Here is a 20,692-nt window from a genome sequence, read left to right as displayed (position 1 = left end):
TATAAAATTCTATAACAAATATAATACTTCACCCCCTTGGATTATTAAGAGTTGTAAAATCTGGCATGACATGTATTTATGAAGATGAGGAAAAGTGATTCTAATATACTACTAAAGAAAATAAATTTGGTACCTACACTTGGCAAAACAGAGTTGTTTCATGAAACTGAATATGCACAGAATCTAGCACCTCACATTCACACCACCTATACTTTCTCCCGAAGGTACATATTAACAAGAAAACATATACAAGAATACTGTAGTTCTTGTTGCAATTATAGAATTAGGAAACAATCTAAAAGTCCGTAAACAGTAGATAAGTCAGTTTGACACTGTTGTACAATACCATGTGCATTAGCTTCTATTAACAGATATTAAGCAGTATGACAAATTTACAATAAAAATGATAACACAAAACACAACTATATAGGTCATGACTGAGAGATCTCAAATACTTTGAGTAAAATACTCTACAGAGGATTATGAAATGTATTCACTTTATTTTTTCATTGTTAATAGGTACTTTTTAGATATACAGTACAGTTATGTTCATCATGGGATCTTGTACCTTTACATGATGTGTCTTGGTTCTTATTTTTCCCCCATTCCCCTGCCCTCCCTTCACCTCCTCTACCTTTCCCTATTTACAAAGACTTTGTTTCCATTTTTTTCTTTTCACTTTAAAAAGCATAAACTAAATCCAGGAATGAAGGCACCATGCCTGTAATCCCAGCAAAGAATTAATCCTGGAAGGCTGAGGCAGGTGGTTTGCAAGTTCCAGCTTACCCTGGGCACCTACTGATTTAGCAAGACTCAGTCTCAAAATAAAAATTGTCTGGGAATGTAACTCAGCGTGAATGCTCTGGGCTCAATCCCAGTATCACCAAAACAACAACAAAAAGGTGCCTAAAATCAGAGAAAAGTAAATATTTTGTTATATATTATATAAATATACAGAGATACAAATAAGTCTTTTAACCCTTTATCGAAAAGCAAGTACTAATTAAACACAAACTTTAGGATCTTTGGAAGGAGAGAGTAGAATACATCGGGGAGAAGACAATCAGATTCCTACTTATCCCTACTTATCTCTCTCTGTAAGAGAGGAAGTTTATAAATTACATTTCCCAGGTACTCTTGCTTCTAGGATTCTAGTTACATTTCATAGTCTACTGAAGTGTTGCTCAAACCTGGGAGGAGATTTGACTCAGGCTTTGGAAAGCAGGGGCTCTTGTGGCAAACTGAGGGCACTGCCCCGTGAATGGCCCAAGTGAAGGCCCTCAGCACTGGGCGGCAGATTGCCACAGTTCCTGAGCGCACACAGTGACTTCCTGACTCAGGAAACCGTCGGCATCTGGAGCACTAGTGTGGCCTTCCCAACCCTCGAATCTTACTCCGTGGTTTTCAGTTGTTTGGAACATGCCAAACTTCTTGAATGCTTAAATTCCTTTTTAATATTAATATTCAGAATTGCTCATGTTTTCCTGATGGAATACTGAGGGACTTTGGCTTGTATACTGTATGACTTACCGACAGTGACTTGCTTTTCATTTTGCCAGAGGCCTCACTAGAAATATCAGACAACTAGTCACAGAGAAATGATAGTGTCCATACATGCTCATTTGTGCTTCTCTGATTCCTTATAAATTCGATAAACGTTTTGCTTACTTTAAGCGAAGTATTTATTGATTAAAACTCACATAACATAAAATGACCATTTTAACCTTTTTATTTACTTATTTTTGATAAGGGTAGGGATTTAACCCAAAACCCTCAGCTTGCTAGACAAGCACACTACCATTGAGCTACACCTCTGTCTACCTTCTATTGAGTGACCTCCGAAAGCCCCTTAAACATTTGTAAAACATGTAATTAATTGATTATTGGTGCATACAACAATAGTATACAAGTATCTTTACTATCTAATCTCAAAGTATTTTAATCAGCACTCCATTAAAAAAAAAAAACACACACACCCATAAATATCCCATTCCTTACCTACTCACTAGCCCCTGCAAGCACTGACTGACTTTGTGTCTCTATAGTACTGATTGAGTTTAAGACCTGTACCGGACATTTTATATACATGGAATCACACTGTATGGCTTTTGATGGCTGGCTTCTTTTTTGTGTTTGCAAGATGATGACTTCTTTGTGTGTTTGTAAGATTCATCCAGTTGGAGAATTTATCAGTACTTCTTTCTTGTATGGTAGAATCATAGTCTACTCTATATCATGGTTTTGATATGCATATTCCTAACTACTAATAATGTTGAACATCTTTTCATGTATTTATTGATCATTTGTCTATCTTCTTTGAAAAAACTCTATCCAAGTACTTTGCTTATTTTTTAAATTTTTTAAAATTTAATTTTATTGGTACATATCAGATAGGCATGATAATAGTATTCATCATAGGGAATTTGTAAATGGACATGATATATCTTACTTCTTTTTAACCATTTTTTAATCAGGATGATTGCATTGCTCAGTTCTTTGAGTTATTTATATTCTGGGTAATAGATCCTTATCAAATAAATGTTTTATAAAGATTTTATTCCATTTTGTATGTTGTTTTTCCACTTTCTTAACAGTGTCCTCTAATAAGAAAAACTGTTTAATTTTTTATGGAGCCCACTTCTGTATGTTGACTTTTGTTGATTGTGAGCTTGGTGTTATACTTAAGAAACTTACTAATTCAAGGTCAGAAAGAAAAAGTTGTATATTTTTAGCTCCTCCATTTAGGTATTTGATACATATTGAGTTACTAATTTCTTTTTATCTAATGGTACTTCTCTTTATGTAGTATTGTTTTGTTTTCTGTTTTTATTTTCTCCATTAGTGCAGATAGTTGGGAATTAAATCTGTTTTCAAATCCTGCTGGTTAAGGAAGCTTTAAGCAATGTGGGCTCAATGCCAAAATAGGAAATTCAAGAATGATAACTTTGACAACATAAAGTAGTTTTGATTCCTCTTGAAACAATTATATTATAACACGTGGAGGTTGAGTTACATTTTTAGCCTCTATAAATTTTAATGCAGTTAAGAAACACACCATAAATATTTTTAATATTTCTTCCCCTTACTACTGGTGTCTTCTATTTTAACCTCTCTCATCTCCCCAGCAAGATTTTTGGGGGCGATACTTTTGTTGTCCTTAAAAACCCTTAAGTTATGGTCACATTAAAGCTGCTTGCAAATATAGCACTTTCAACCACAATGATCCTGTAATCAATGTTAAAATGTGTTATCTCCTCTGAGAAGAATTTAATATATAACTAGACACAATTCCAGAATCTCTTGAGGATTGGCTTCAGAACTCCATGGATTTCCAAGATCAAGGATTACAAGACTCTTCAATGGCAACAGTTGTGGCGAGAGGCTAAAATTCTCTCAATCTTAGTCTCTGCAAAATACTGCAGAATAGGTAAAGCACTCTTATATGGTGAATTTTTAAAATAAATGTGTTATAAAAGCCATTTCAATGTAAGATTCCTTTACAGTCTCAGATTCTTATCAGGATGGATGGTGTTTTTGGTTTGCTTTGTGAATGAGTTGTCTTGTGTTAAAGCAATTTAAAAAAACTCTCCTCTCTAATTCATAATAGGTTTAACAAGAAGTTTTTTAAAAAAGTGTTTTTATATGTTAGAGAGCAGAGACATTTCTAAAGTAGTTGAAATTCATGCCCAAACTTGTTAAACATAAAAATCGAAAGGTTTTCTTTAATGTTGCTTGGAATTTCAGAATAAGTATATATTTGTTTTCATGGATAACTATGTTATGTGAAGCATTTTTTTCTTTTAATCTTATTGAGTTTTTGGTACTTTTTAAGTATACAGTACAGTTACATTCATCATTGGGATCTTGTACCCTTGCATGACAGATCTTGGTTCTCATTTTTTCCCCATACCCTGCCCTCCCTTAAAAATGTGAAGCATTTTTAATCTAGATCAAAAGCCCCTAGTCTTCCTTTCTCCCTATTCAAATCCCAGCCACAAGATTCTTATTCATTGTACTGTACCTAGAAATGGTATCTTTTCCACAATTCTGGATTTAACAAATTACTGCTCAATTACTGTATGAAATGCCTATTATATCTTTACATTTTATGAATCTAGGAATTTCTATCTCAAGTCAGACCCAAGGAGCATCCAGCCAGTTCCCTGGGAAGGAAGCTTTAAGCATTGTTGCACTGCAGGACAATTTCCCTTAGTCTCACTTTGAGCAATTATGCATACCCAAATTTTTGTAAGCAACCATTTTATTTATTTATTTTAAAATATTTTTACTGGTACATTTTAGATATACAATTACATTAATCTTTAAGATCTTGTACCTTTACATGATGTATCTTGGTTCTTATTTTTTCCCCTTTCCCCTGCCCTCCCTTCCCCCCTCCACCCTTTCCTATTTACAGACTTTGTTTCCATTTTTTTTCCTTTTCTCATTTTTTCTCTTCCCTTTTTACTTCTCCCCTACCCCTCCCATTTGCCCAATACCTTCAGACCTTTTCTCCCTATTAGAAAATATCAATTATACATTTTGACCCTTTTAGTTTATCACATCAGAGAAACTAAGGTATTTACACATGTGTCTTATTAATTTCACTTAATAGCAGGTACTAAATGTACATCCACTTAGCTATAAATGTCTCTAGTTTCTCCTTCTTTATGGCTGGGTATTACTCCATTTTATATTTTTAAAAATTCTTTCATCTCCTTTTGATGGGCAATTGGGCCGTTTCCAAGTTTTACCTATTACAAACTGTGCTGCTACAAACATATATCACTGTGGTATGATTCTTTTAATTCTTTTGGAAGGTGCACCAGTCTGCACTTCTACCAACAATGGAGAAGGGTTCCTTTCTCCCCACAGCCCAGGCAGCATTTGTTATTTGTTGATTTCTTGATAGCAGCCATTCTTTCTGGGGTGAGGTGGAATCTCAGTGTTATTTTCATCTGCATCTCTTGAATGACCAGTGATGTTGAATATTTGTTCATATATTTATTTGATGTAAACAATGATTTAAATGCTGTCTTCAATCTCTCAAAATCATTTGCTTATTATACCCTAAAGTTTTGAGTACAAGAAAATAACTTTAAAAACTTATTTTAAATATTCTCTCTCTTGGTCTTTCCTTTCCTTTTTCCTCCTCCTTGTCTTTTCTCCTCTTCTTCCTCCTCCTTCTCTCTTATTCTTCTCTTCCTCTTTCTCTTCTTCTTTTTCCTCTTCCCTCCCTGCTCAATTCTCTTTCTCTTTTTTTGTACTGTCCATTGAAAATAGAGCCTTAACACTGAACTACATCTCCAGTCCTTAACTTTTTTGACAGGAACTCATTAGGTAACTGCTAAGTTGCCCGAGCTGTGCTTTTGATCCTTCTGCCTCAGCCTCCCTAAATGCTAGAATTAAAACCATGTCCCACCAGCTGTATGTTCTTCCTATTGACAGGTCCAAATCTGGAGAAAAGGAATACTATAATTTTATATACTCTGACTTGGAAATATCTGTAGAATATCAATTTGGGGTAATGAATATGATAATGAAAATTAATATGATAAAAAGGAATTAATATTTAAAATGAGAAGACAGAAGTGCCTAGTAGAGATCCTGGTTTGGGGATGGAAAAGACATTAATATACACAGAGTGGAGGGAGGAAGTGGAGCCGGGAACCAAGCTGGGAAAGAAAGGTTGAGGTGAAGGAAGAATGCTAAGGAAGTGAAACAACCCAGAAACCAGAGAAATATGTATGAAACAAGCTCAGATATTCAGAAATTTAAAAACAAGGACATAGTCAAACAACTGCAGTTTCTATTAGATTTGAAAAATGATGCTATGAGTAACCTTTTCCTGGATTACTTATAGCAGATTCTCAGAGGTAGATTCTAATATGGTGGTAAAACCAGGAAAGGAAGACAACAAGCTTAGATTATTCTTCCTAGGCCTGAGAACGAGCACCAGATCCTCTTACCTCAGCCTCGCAGAACACTGAGATTACACCTGTGTGCCACCATGCTCAATCAAGAGAAGCTATGTGTGTGTGTGTGTGTGTGTGTGTGTGTGTGTGTGTGTGTGTGTGTGTTGCACAAACAAGAGAAGCGATGTGTGCGTGTGTGTGTGTGTGTGTGTGTGTGTGTGTGTGTGTGTGTGTTGCTGAGGAACAAACCCAGGGCTTTCACACTGGGGTACATCCCCAGCTTCCCTCCCACCTTTTGGAGATAGAATCTTGCTAAATTCCCAGGCTGGGCTAGAATCTGTGATCCTTCTGCCTCAGCCTCCCAGAATTCTAGGATTATAGGTATGTGCCATCACGGTCAGCTAAGAAATGCACTTTTAAAGGGCACGAGACAAGGTGGGGTCAAGGTCAGAAGACTTGGAAAGAGGAATAAAGGGCTGGAGATGTAGCTCAGTGATACAGCAATTGTCTAGCATATGCTTGGCCCTGAGTTCATGCCTAGCACAACAGAAACAAGAAATACATTTCTTCCTATCCTGAGAAAAGACTGAAGTTGGCCAAATCTTGCTGAAATGTGTGTTGATGATAAAGGCACTTAGGGAGAGGAGGAAATTCCTTGAAGATGACCTCAAAGGAGGGAAATTATCCCCTGAGAGTGAGATTTTAGGAGTTATTTAGAGTTTGTTTTAAAATGGCAGGTGTTCACCACTGCCATACTGAGGATACAGTGAATATTATTTTAGGACAACAAATACCAGTTTAGTGGAGTTTTCCCCATCAACAATAGATAATGCCAGCAGTGGGTGTGAGATTGGTGAGAAGAGAAGAAGAGAACAGGTGTCAGAATATTTCAGGTCCTGAAGATACAGAGCTCTTTCACATGGTTACCATGCTCTCTCTCTCTCTCTCTCTCTCTCTCTCTCTCTCTCTTTCTCTCTCTCTCTCCCCCTCCCTCCCTTCCTCCCCCCCCTCCCTCCTTCTCTCCCTTTGTTAAAATTAGCCTTGTCTCATTATGTCCAAGAATAAGCCCAAGAATACTGAGTACATTCACAAAAACTAGACCTTGGCACTGGAAAGAACCTTTTGGTTTATTTCCACTTGAAAGACTCAATACCAGTGAGGACTGTAGTCACTTTACAGAGGGTGTCATTAAGCCTCAAAGATTTGCCCAAGGCTAATAGCTGATGAAGGGCTGAGAGGGAAGGAGAGGGGACCAGAAACATGGACAGGGGAAATCATGAGCACATTTCTAAGATGCTGGATTCCTGGGGATTCGTTTAGCAAAATGCTACTTTGGAAACTAGGATGATCCAAATGCTTATTATGTATAATATTACGCAAGGTAATTGTATACTGATAACCTAAGATGGGTTTTTCTCTTTAAATAGTTTAAATGGTTTTTAATTTATACTTTAGATGTAAGAAATCTGAGCATTTACCTCCCTGTTATGGTATAGATTGAGAATGATTGGGCCGGAGATTTAGCTCAGTGGTTCAGCCACCTACCTCACAAGCACAAGGAACTGAGTTCGATCCCCGCAAAAGGAATCATCCCCCAAACTCTCATATACTCAGAGGTGGAGCTTTTGCAAGGTGATTGGATCACCGGGGTGCAAATTTGACTTACTGTCAGAAAGTGGGCTCCCACAGGAAGAGGTGTGTCACTGGGGGCGTGACTTGGAAGCCAATATCTCCCTCCCCGAGCCCTCTCTTCACCCTCTGCTTCTGTGAACAACTTTCCTCCATCCAGACCCTCTAACAATGCTATTTCTGCTTTAGAGCTGGCTGACCACAGACTGAAAATAGAAGCCAAAGTAAACCTTGCACCTTAAGTTGTGTCTGGTATTGTGTCCCAGAGACAAGAAAGTAACTAAGACACTCTTCATTTCAAAATGTATTATCTAATAAAGGTTAACAATGCTGTGGATTGAATTACTTGGGTTAAACACTTCGGGAAGAAGCCAATATGTAGGCTGAAGCAACAATAAATAAAGCCCTTTATGCTTTTGTGGCACCACAGCAGAGCGGCAACTTGAGCATCGGTACATTTTGTTGTACAAGGTCTTTAGTAGGTCATAAATAAATATATATTAAAACTTCATAGGAAGGAGCAATAGAAAAATACGCAATAGCCTAATTCTACCATGTGAAAATACCTTTGATAAAATAGCTTTTAAATTAAAGTTATCATAAATTTATGTAAAAATATTAAAACAATACTAAAACAAATGTCCTTGGCACAAAGAAGCGATTCTAAGGTAGCCACTTCCAGGACTACATTCAGCTCTATCCACTCTGCATCACAAGCGTGCATTATCGTTTTATTTGCTTTGGTTTTAAGACACAACAGTTTCTTAAAGCACCATATGAAGATGTGAACTCCTGCTGTTTTCAGGATTTTTGCCTTTTTCTCCCCTAGGAGAGCCTCAGAAGACAACCTAAATAATAAGCACATAAACTATGCACTTACATGAATACAGAGCATTTGGAATATTATTCATTTTTTCAACATTCTAAAACCCCTCCACATGCAAAGCTCATAGTAGGCCTTTTGAGGTTACAGATCTGTGTGATTAAACAAATAACTCTTCAACTACTATGTTCCAGATGTGAGTCTGGAAATGGTTAAGCATAGTCTTTGTTCATAGGAATCTGATTGTCTCTTTTATATGTGCTTAACTGATAGAAAAGAAAGGAAACAGTCATCATTCCAGATATGCACACTGCAGTCAGCCACCCAAGGGTTTTGTTATTGTTTTTTTCCTATCTGTGAATCACTGAGGAAGAAGGCAAGCACCTCTCTGCTTGTGTTAGACTGCTGTTAAGATAGTCCAGGCCAAAACAAGAGAAGCAGAGTCATGAGGGCACATTCAGTCAATGGTTGAGTTTTAATGTCAGTAGGAATTCACAATGAATTAGGCAGAGGCAGTGAAAAACTGGCTTGTTGCTATTTTGAATTAAACTAGCATTTCAGGGCTTTTGAGCAGTGACCACTTTGGGGCTCATTTACTGCTTAAAATAGGGTAACAGCTAGAGAGTCTCCTAAATGAGTACATATATGAAGAGTATTTTGCAATGGTATCGGTAGCATCTTAGTTTTCATGGTTTCTATCAGTGAGTTCTGATCTGAAACATGGCTTATATAAACTTGGAGCACCTGGGACTAAAATTCCAACTGAAAATAATTAATCTTTTCCGTGCTGCATTTTTATTATTAACATACTTTCATACAATTATGTATGATTCTATGCTACTGTAGGCTCTTTGAAGTCCTCCCCACCTAGTGTGCAAAGTTGAATATTTTAGTGGTTGGAACAATGCTCATCAGCCACGCACACTACACCAGGAATTAAGATGCCTCAGTGACGAGAGCAGGTAGGATCCTGTGTCATAAGGACTGCAGACTGACTAGAAATGTGATGTGCACTCAAGGGAATTTGAGAGGTGTGAGGACATTGTCAGCCTGGAGACAGAGATGGAGGTGGAGAGGTAATAATGTCAGGGAAGGCCAGACCGGAGTAGTGAATGGATACAGGTGGATAACTGAAATACAAATAATGAATAATACACTAATAAAATTTTAATCCCATGGGTGTTCATATGTGTGTAGTATGGCGTATATGTGCATGTTTATTGAGATATAATTTACATATCACCCAATTTCTGCACTTAAAGTACAGAATTCAATGGTGTTTGGTATATTCACACAGTTGGGCAGCCTTCCATCCCCACTATCAATATTGAAACATTTTCCCTTTCCAAAGGAAACATATCTATTAGCAGCCACTCTACATTTCCCCCAAACACCTTTCAACCCATCTACCCACCATAGACTTACTCTCGCTGTTTTCTGAATCCATAAACTTGCCTTTTCCAAATGCTTTATAGAAACCGTGTTGTGCAATATGCAGTCTTTTGTGGTTGACTTCTTAGATAGTTTTCAAGGTTCATTCATGTTATGAAATATACCAGACCTTTATTCTTTTGATAGCTTGATTAGTATTCAGTTGTATGTAGAGCCATATTTTGTTCATCCACCCAGCATTTGATGGGCATTTGGGTTGTTTCCACTGTTTGAATTACTATAAATAAATCTGTTATTGGTATCCATATAGAAATATGTATATTTAGGAATAATATATTGTAGTTTCATTTTTAATCTGATGAATTTCCACACTGCTTTCTTTGCTTTTTAAGTCTTATTGCATCTGTCTTATATTATTTGTTTTCTCACTTTGGGCAATAGAATTTTTTCAATAAAATTCCACTGTAGTAAAACTATTTGTTGATTAAATCATGTTTTATATCTTCTAAACAAACTTGATATTTAGTATCATCTGGGTTTTTAACACTTTATAAGCAGTACTCCCAAAGTCATTCCTGCAAGCAATCATTACTCTGATTCCAAAATGAGAAAAGGATCCAACCAAAAAAAAAAAGGAACTAGAGGTCAATCTTTCTAATGAACACATATACAAAAATCCTCAATAGGACACTGGCAAGAATGCAACAAATCATCAAAAAGATCACACATTATGATGAAGTAGGACTCGCTTCAGGGATGCAAGGATAGTTCAACATATGCAAGTCAATAAATATAATACACCACGTAAACAAAGACAAAAATTACACGATCATCCTGATAGACATAGAAAAGCCATTTGACAAAATCTAACATCTATTCATGATGAAAACATTGAAGAAAAGAGGAATAGAAAATCTATTTCAACCTGATAAAAGCCATCTAAATGACAAACCAAAGGCCTACATCAACCTAGATGGAGAGGAGTTGAAAGATTTTAATCTGAAATCAGAAATAAGACAAAGATGTCCACTATCACCACTTCTGTTTAATGTAGTTCTTGAAACACTAGCTAGATTAATAAGACAAGAGAAAGATATAAGGTATACGAAGAGGGAAAGAAGAAGTTAAATGATCATTATTTGCTTATGATATCCTCTACATAGAAGACCCCCAAAATTCCACTAGAAGACTCTTATGACTAATATCCAAAGTCAACACTCACAAATTAGTAGCCTTCCTATACACTATAATAACAAACTCACTGAGAGGAAAAACACTCCACAGCAGCTTCAGGAAAAATCAAATACTTGGGAATTAACCTAACCAAGGAAGTGAAAGACCTCTACACTAAAAACTACAGTACTCTGACAGAAGAGATTGAAGAGGGTGTCACAAAATGTAAAGATATCCCCTGTTCCTGGATAGGTAGAAACAATACAGTGAAAATGGGCATTCTTCCAAAACTGTTGCATTGATTTAATGCTATCTCAGTCAAAATACCCATAACATTCCTTACACACCTGGGGAAAGCAATCTTAAAATTAATGTAGAACCAGAAGAGTCCTAGAATAGCAAAAGCAATTCTGGGTAACAAGGGCAAAGTTGAGAACATCACAGTCCTGAAGTTTAGGTTATATTACAAAGGAACAGTGACAAAAGCTGCATGGTATTGATCAAAAGCAGACTTCTGGATCAATGAAACAGAATAGAAGATACAGAAACAACTGCAGGCACACTCAGTCATTTTTTACAAAATTACCAAATCCCTTCACTGGAAGAAAGCCTCTTTAACAAATGGCACTGGGAAAACTGGCTATCCACATGCCAAAGGTTGAAATTATACCTGTATCTCTTACCGTGCACTAAACTGAAACTAAAGTGGATCAAGGATATAATCATTAGAACAGATACACTTAATCTGCTGGAAGCCAAAATAGCTAATACTCTTGAAGACAAAGTGGTAGGCAAACACTTTCTGAACAAAACCACAGTTACACAAGAAATAATATCAAGAATCAACAAATGAGATCACATCAAATTAAAAAGCTTCTGGGGGGCAGGGACAAGGAGAAAAAATGAGAACCAAGACCTGTCATGTAGAGTTACAAGATCCCAGTAATGAATGTAACTGTACTGTATCCCTAAAATGTACCAATAAACTCAATTAAAGCTGAAAAAAATTAAAAAGCTTCTGGGGGGCAGGGACAAGGAGAAAAAATGAGAACCAAGACCTGTCATGTAGAGTTACAAGATCCCAGTAATGAATGTAACTGTACTGTATCCCTAAAATGTACCAATAAACTCAATTAAAGCTGAAAAAAATTAAAAAGCTTCTGCACAGCAAAGGAAACTACTAAAGGGTAAAGAGACAACCTACAGAATGGGAAAATGTTTTGCCAGCTCTTCAGACAGAGGACTAATAGCTAGAATATAGAAAGAACTTGAAATATATTAGAATCCCCAAATTTAAAGGCACAATTAAAATGTGCATCTGAAATGAATAGCCACTTCTCAGATGAAGAAATACTAACTGTCAATAAATACATGAAATAGTGATCAACATTGCTGGTTTTGCATTCACTTCAAGTGTGATGCCATCAGCCATGACCAGAGACAAAAGCAATAGTGCCACCTGATCTTGGAGTTTTAGCCTCCAAAACTGTGCACAGAATAAGTCTCTTCTTTTCCTAAGTATCCAGTTTCAGATATTTTTGTTATAGCAACAGGAAACCAACTAACACAGACCCTTAATGTAGAGGTAGTCTAGACAAGGGTACATTAAGAGAAAAGGCATAAAATAAGAACATCTACCAGGTCTGTTTGAGGAAGAATGGTTTTACCCAATAGTATTCAGTGAAGCCTTAAATAGGGACTTCTATAATTTCTCTAGATATTTCAAATAAAATTTAAGTTGGGCAGCCTTCTAAGAAGCTTGAAATTTCTGCATGGCTTTTCAATCTCTTTCTCCTCACTTATCCCACTGAAGGGAAATAGAGCCACCAAACCTCCAAAGGCATATGTTTAGATGAGTCTGTGCAGAGCAAAGAGGTGCCTGTCCTGTGACGTATTCAGAAAGCATTTTAGATGCATGTGTGCATGAAGAGGAGACCAACAGACCCTTGCATGTGGCATCTAGGGGCAACTTCCTTCGAGATGTGGCTTTTTATGCTGCGAAATATCTTCAAGAATGCCCTCTGGGTGCTCACAGACCTCTTATATTTCCTACATAGACCATGGGATTTGCATGAAATTTTCGCATAGAGTCCAAGATGGACGGAAAGAAAAAGTATCCAAAAAACCAGTTGCCATTGAAATAACTTAGCCTTACATCCAGGTGTCCGTATGGGAATGAAGAACAGCAACGAAAATTTTTCAACTTTTAAAAATTTAATGTATCATCCAAGAGGCAGGAAACATACTTCAGTGAGGAAAATGTAATATGTGTAAAAGCTTTCTATATTTTTCAATGGGTGCTGTCTATGGAGAAAGCTTCATAAACATGATAATTTAAATTATCTGGCCAATTTAATCAACAGAATAATTTTATAAAACATTTGGACTTTCAAGTCACTGTGGGTTGGGGTAATTTAAACAAATCAAATAAATAAATGTTAAAAACTGATTAATTGTACTGTACAGTCTTAAACTGTCAATTATAATTTTCAGCATAAATTCCATTCTATAAATTAAGCAAAATAGTGATTTTAATAGCTACTTCTAACTATAATGAGACATGGACACAGTTGATAAGAATTAGCTTCAAAAGAACCATAAAAGACAAATTAAGAAGAAAACCACTTTTTCTCTTCATAGTAATTGAAACCATATGTAAATGTTAATTGGTCTGCTTCTAACTATCCGTGCCAACTGTTCATTATTGTTGGACCTCAAATTTTGTTTTTTCCCAGATCTCAGTGTTTTAGATATTTACATCCGATCTTTCTGAAGGTGACACGTTATTAGAGACTCAGGTGAGGCCTGTATCTGTGTAGTAGTTTAGGCCTCTCCTTTCCTTCCTGGTGGTAACTGTTAATCTGGATTTATTATCATTTCCATCATTTATCATTCGCTGAATCAGTATCTATTGAATCCTCTTATGAGTCAGGGTTGTTCTATATGCCGAGTAGACAAGAATGAAGAAAACAGACCACCATTCCCACTCTTGTGGACTCCATGGTCCGGTCAGAGGGCAAAGGCAACATAGAAATGAACCAGCAGATTATTCTAACAAAGGCAGTAATTTAATATGAAGGAGGAAGTTCGGCCCTAAACTTCCATCTTCACTCAGAGCTTGTGGTCAGCCCTGCGGTTGGCTTTACTTATGAACATCTCTGAGTCAGGCCAGGGGTGCTGTGATTAGTGACCAGGGTCTCCTGCTATATCGTGAAACCAGGATCACGCTGAAATCCCTGTGTTTTGGAATAGTCTCTTCTGGGGTGTAGAGACCGATTCTGGAGTCACACGAGGCACTTACCTTGTACAGTGTCCAAACTGGAGTGGATTCCCTTGGCTCGCTGTCAGCTCTGCACATCGGGTATCAGGCTTCTGGCACGAGGCTGCGTGAAGTCATCGCTTCCACCTTCACTTGACCTCAGCCCGAGGCTGGAGGGCTCAGCTGCACCAGTGTTTCACAGACTAGCAGGACGTAGCAGCGCCATGCCAGTCCTGAATTTAACAAACAAGTAAAGGAAGCAAAGGTATGAGAAACAGTGTTTTCATGCCTCTTAGGTGTTTATTAGATTTCCTACTCAATATGATTTTTGAGGAAGCAAAATAGCATCTAATCTAAAATCTGGCACTGCTCAGCATTTTTTTTAAGCCTGTTTTATTATCTAGGTCAATGGCTCTTGTCTATTTTTACATACCAAACTTTGTCACAGGCAAGGTCAAAATTGTACTGTACAAAATAAAAGTAAATATAAGATATGTTTTCATGCTATTTCTGGCCTGACTGGAAGTAGAATATATCAGTATGAAATTTTTGTGTTTTAAACAGGTGTAGATCAAATATAACTGAAATAGTTCATCTAACTGATATGTTAAAAGCTATATGGTTTGATGTCATATAAATGTACAAATACAAGAATAGATTTAGAGCCATTAATCCTGAAATCAACATTAATCAGTAATTCAGATAAGTTTTAAACTAAACAAACAAACAAACAAAAAAGAAAAACTCCAACCAAAGAAACCTAACCTTAATGAATGACTGGTTTTATAGTGTGCCTTTCATTTTGGAGATAATCGCAAGTGAACTAATATTTATCGAGAATCTGTTTTGTGTGTGCAAGCCATTTTGTTGCATGGCAAGAGCTTAGTATTATTCACACATTAAATGCTATCTTCTTACATTGGCATAGGAAAAGACTTTATAAAAAAATCCCCAGTAGCACAGGAACTAGTACAAAGAATCAACAACTAGGATCTCATCTTTTTATAAAGCTTCTGCACTGCAAGAGAAACCACCAACAGAGCTAAGAGACAGTTTACAATGTGGGAAAAATTTTTTACCAGCTGTTCCTCAGACAAAGGTCTACTATCTAGAATATATAAAGAACTCAAAAAAAAAATCAGACCCCCCCAAATATAAAGACCCAATTAAAAAAGGGCATCTGAAATGAACAGACATTTCTCAGACAACGAAGTAACAGTAGCAAATAAACATATAAAAAATGTTCGATATCACTGGTTATTCAAGAGATACAGATGAAAACAACACTGAGATCCCACCTCACCCCAGAAAGAATGGCTGCTATCAAGAATTCAACCAATAACAATAGCTGGCTGGGCTGTGGGTAGAAAGGAACCCTTCTCCATTGTTGGTGGGAGTGCACACCGGTGGGACCACTATGGAAATCCATATGGAGATACCTCAAAGCAGAAACTTTTGTAATGGTAGAGATGTCTTACTGGTCCACACAGTTCAGGAGCTTTTCACTGCAATTATAGACCTTGCCACAAGAAAGGGGAGCAATGAATTTTTGAGAATATAAATGAGGATCTCCTTTCTTCCTTTCAGATGTTTCAGCATTCTGAAGGTTGTCCAGCTCTGGGAGCTCATTTCATTTTATCCATTAGACCTGGACTAAAGAACAAACCTGCAAAATCTGTCAAAATTGATGATGTATGGCTGCTGAGAAATTTAAATTACTTCAAGTATGGGAGCCAACAATGTAATGTCCAACTCTAGGATGAGATCACAGCATCATGTGCTCGCTCGCTTATGTGAGCTGCATTCTATATGCATGGGGGATAGCCAAAGAGTGAGTTCATTGAAGAAATAGTGAAGTGCTTCTGCTTAACACTTTAGCTCCCAAGAGTTCAAATAGAACCAGCATGACCACAGAACCACTTAAGATATGCCTGTGCTCCACACAGCCCTTGTAATGATGGACAGGTGGTGCATGTGCAAATCTGAGATTGCTGATTAGACTGACATTCCCAAGTGCACCGTCTTCTTATCAGCCAGGATGATGGCCGAGGCTCTCTGGGTAGGCAGACTTTGGCTGCCTTTCACGAGTTTAGGAATGTCAGACTTTTGACAAACAAAGCAGGGTCCGCTGGAAGTGTGTTTATTTTTTAAGTAACAAGAAGTTCGCAAAGAAACAGTTTGAAAGCAAACTATGGGAAATATACTTGTAGCTCTTATCTTCAAGGCCTTCCAGTTTCCAAGAGACTAAGAAACATCTCAGAATTCATGGGGGCTAATCATCTTGGACATGCAGTGAAGATTAAAAAGGAAGAGTTATACAGAGTAGGGATTTATGAAGAGGAAGTCCACGTAAGAATGGTGACTGGTGGCATGACTTCAGCCATAATACATCCTCTTCCTTCTTTTGCACATGCCTCCCCTCTTCTGTGTTTATTTTCTCCCCATATCTAAAGTTACAGGACAAAATACAGAATAAGTATTTAAATTTTATATTCAGATAAATAATGTATGCTTCACTCATTGAAAAACACATCCTCTTTACTTGAAATTCACATTCAGCAGGTCATCCTGTGTATTTGTTTGCTGAATCTGCTACCTGTACCAATATCCTATCTAGTCCATCTCACCCAAGTTTAATAGCAGGCATGGACAAGGTTTGTAATTCGTAATAGCATCCAAGGAAAGTATTCCCCAATGAAATAGGTTGGCCTACATGTCTCTGGATATTTATAGGCTCAGTATCACTGATTCAATAATTGTTTTGCCTTCCACCCTTCTGTCCATTGCTTGCATCCCCCAATCCTCTCTATCCTGGTACTGGCTGTTTTTTTTTTCCCTTGGGTTAATGGTTTGTAAATACTGTAGGAAGTGACTAAATGCCACTTCTTCTGAAAAATTACCACTGGAGTACATCTCAGTGGAGGAGACTGCATTTAGCCTTATAGTTTTTGTTGTTCTTTCCTTTTCTTCATCAGAATATTGGGCAGGCATTCCTGCTAAATCACCCTCTTGGCTTAGCTCACTAATTTTTACATATGAATACTTGGGATATTAAGTGAAATCTTGAAATAAAAAATGAAAATATTTCTATGTTTGCTACTTTCACACATTTATGGTGAAAAATGTTTTCAAATATGCATTGCCTTGGACCAACTCAATGAGATAACTGTACGGAAAAGAAAAAAATTAAGCCTTATGTATTGTGTACTCATTGAGTTAAAACTGAAAACTCTTGCACTAAAAAAAATCCATGATTGATTGATGCAAGTCATGGAAATGTGTCAAGTATAACAGCTTTCAAGCACTCTTTTACAAATTGCACATATTTTCTTCTTATGTAAAGATTTGAGTTGGCAATGAATTATATCTGTTTTAGTTTCAGTAAATTATATAAATAACTTCAATGATACAAAATTTCTCACTAACACATGAAGTGTTACAGCACATTTTCAACTTTACCACGTAGATAATATATAGAACGTAGTAAGCACCTAGAATGCAAACTATGAAGCAGATATTGAAACCTAGCAAATACTCAGAAAATGAGAAGCATTCTTTTTAGGTTGGAGTCAATGCCTTCTAACTGATAAAATGAAGCACCATAAATCTGCTAGTGAATCTGCCAAGAAACTTCCTAAATATTTTCAAAGGGAAAGTAGTTACCTTAAAGTGACCTATAAATATTTTTGTCCATTATGATGCTTGAGTTTTAATGTTCAAATACAATTCTAGCCTATTTTAAGTAATTATTTAACTTGATATGAATTTATTCTTCTCTGATTTGTGAGGTTATTTCCAATGTGCCAGCAAGTACTTTTATTTTTATATTTCTTCCACTCAACTGATTTTCCTCAGTATTTATTGCTACACCTTACATATTAGAATCTATTCCACTTGTCTGTTAAAAGAAGAAAGCTAACTTATTCACAACTTCTCTTAGTATTTTTCTTAGAGTAATATGTATGCTACAAATATATTGAGCATATGCCATTTGTTGTCTGTGGTGAATTTTTTCATCTTTAAAAAAACAATTTGAAGTTCTCTTTAAATGTAGATGCACTAAATAAAATTGATAAATGTGACTATTTCAGAACGTTGTGGTATATCTCATATCAGTGCTAGCTAAGGATAGAATATCCAGTACAAGTGAACAATAACTTGAGGTGGACATAAAGGTCAGAGACTTGAGATAAAAGGAGATGATGGTTTTGTCTGGTTCAGAAGAGTTTTATGGTCCCATGGCCTCAAAAATGTAACACAAATGTTTAGTTTTCACTTTTTTGTGTTTGATTATGTTTTTTTTTTTCTTCCTCACAGCTCTTAAAAAATCAGGAAGCTAGAAAAGCAGAAGTGGGCCAGAACAAAACTCAGCAGAGATACAGAAAAAAAACAAAAGCAAAACAACAACAAAAAAAACAGAACAATGCTTCTTCTTGATTAAGTATAGGTGGGCACTTAAGAGTACATTACTAAAAGAATTTCACACACACACACACACACACACACACACACAGAAGCTGTAAGAGTTTATTCTTCCCAAGCCATGACATTGTAGACTGCAAGGCAAACCCTATCCCAAGAGAAAGAGCTTTGCTTCTTAAAAATGATTGTGTGGAAGACCAAAGTTAGATAAACAGTAAGCTATGTCTACTAAAAATTCATTGAAACATTCCCAAATTGTGCTTAGCAGGTTTTATTTCTTCATGTCTTACTCTTGCTGCATATAATCTTGTGTTATAGAGTTGATATAATATCATACCGTTACCTGAGCTTACAGAAGTGCCCAGAAAGAACTACGCAAAAATTAGTTTTACTCTGTGAACTTTGACTTCTCTTTAAGAAACCTCCAGTAGCAGTGGCTGCATAGATGACTCTTGAATCTGTTACTCGCCTCTCAAGCACCTCTTGCCTATTCCCATAGTCCAGTTCTATACTTTTGATTACTTGTCAGCCATCCCTACCCTGAATCTGAAATGCCTGCCATTCAGCTCACATCATTTTCTATCACCTAGCCTGCCTGAAATGTTTTCTTCTCTGCCCTGATACTACTGTTTCTCACCAGGATGATTCTCCAGCTGCCTCTTCCTGACCTCAGCCCTACCGCCCTATTGTAGTTCATCCTCAGGGGTCATCACTGGAATTCTTCTAGAACATTGTCAGTCTTTTTGACTCCAGTCAGAGATGTGAACATTCTGATTTTCTGAATGTAAAGAACATGACATATTACTATATAAGCTACATGTTTATTTTGTAATCAGAACCTTTTAAGTTGATAGCATAAATTGAACTTGCAATTATTTCTCAACAAATAACTAAAGTTTAGGATTTTTTTCCAGGGATGATTTGTATGGGATCCTAAAGAGTTTTTTTCTACTTGATAGGAAGGTTTCAGTTCATCTAATTCAGTTCACCAAATTTTATTTAAAACTAAATAAATTTTACCAAAAAGTTTTATTACAATATTTTGTGGAATATTATATTTAATAAAAAATAAATGATATTATTTATGAAAAGTTTCCATCTTCATAAGTGTGATATGATAGAAAGTGGAAAGTGATAGCGTATTCTTTCAAAATACTGATTAATTCTATTGAAGAAGGTGAACATTTAAATAATGAGGAAGGGCCTCAATACTTTGACATAAAAATATAAAGATTAATGAAACAGAAGAAATCACTAAATATTCACCCCACAATAAAGGTTTTCTACAGGATACAGAGTTGAAGAAAAAGATATCACACATGGAAATACAGGGCAGATTGACAATTTGAGAATGTTGATTAGAAAAAAGATGTGACTATTGGAATAAGTGCAGTTTTTATTCCAAGAGCTGAGTGAAAATCGAGGAATGACTAGTATTTTAAATTTCTAACTCCAAAGACTCTTCCTAGGACAGAACATGCAGACAGGTCAATAATTTACAGGACATATATAGTTAATAAAAATGTTTCTGGTCTCCTTTAAAGAAGTTCCAATAATCTGTCCTTCTGCATGTAGGAATTTCTTATTCTCATCCATAATAGATATAAGGCTGGTTAACGTTTCACTGGCGCACAATTGCAAAGCACTTTGCAAATATAAAATATGCTATAAGTGCCACAGAATCCATTACTTCATACTCAATCTTTAAGTAACAATTAATGAACAATGCAGTGCTATAGAAGAGCTTTACTAATGGCAATTTAACTTCTCCATAGCTTTGGAAAGTTTCAGAACATTACATAGTTGTTTAAAGTCAAGTTGAATTTTAATCCATACATTATTTATGCTATTTGGTTGGATTGGAGTAGACACGTATATAATATTTCACACACAAAATTATAAATGCATTATGTATAAAATCTTTCATTTCCTGTATGAGGTAATGATTATCATTCTAGGATTTATGTTCTTATTGATTCATGACAAAACATGAAGCAAACTTACCATGCTGAGCATTATGTATAATTTGCATAGATTTAGCCTTTTAGAAACTGGTACTGGAAAATGATCTTTTAGTTA

The 20,692-nt window shown here is 36.2% G+C and overlaps 1 protein-coding gene across 1 annotated transcript in view; it reads left to right on the top strand.

Annotated features, from left to right (window-relative positions):
- Positions 1–18,569, top strand: part of Iqcm (IQ motif containing M) — a 503,902-nt gene extending 485,333 nt beyond the window's left edge. The window contains exon 15 of the mRNA XM_010632730.1: positions 18,509–18,569. The gene's annotated coding sequence lies outside the window, so the exon portion shown is untranslated. The remainder of the gene's footprint in view (positions 1–18,508) is intronic.
- Positions 18,570–20,692: the final 2,123 nt, after the last annotated feature.

This window comes from Fukomys damarensis, unplaced genomic scaffold (assembly GCF_012274545.1).
Source record: "Fukomys damarensis isolate Sample0158 unplaced genomic scaffold, DMR_v1.0_HiC HiC_scaffold_38, whole genome shotgun sequence".
NCBI lineage: Eukaryota > Metazoa > Chordata > Mammalia > Rodentia > Bathyergidae > Fukomys > Fukomys damarensis.
The sequence above is the reverse complement of the archived record's forward strand: the minus strand, read 5'-3'. Positions and strand labels throughout refer to the sequence as shown.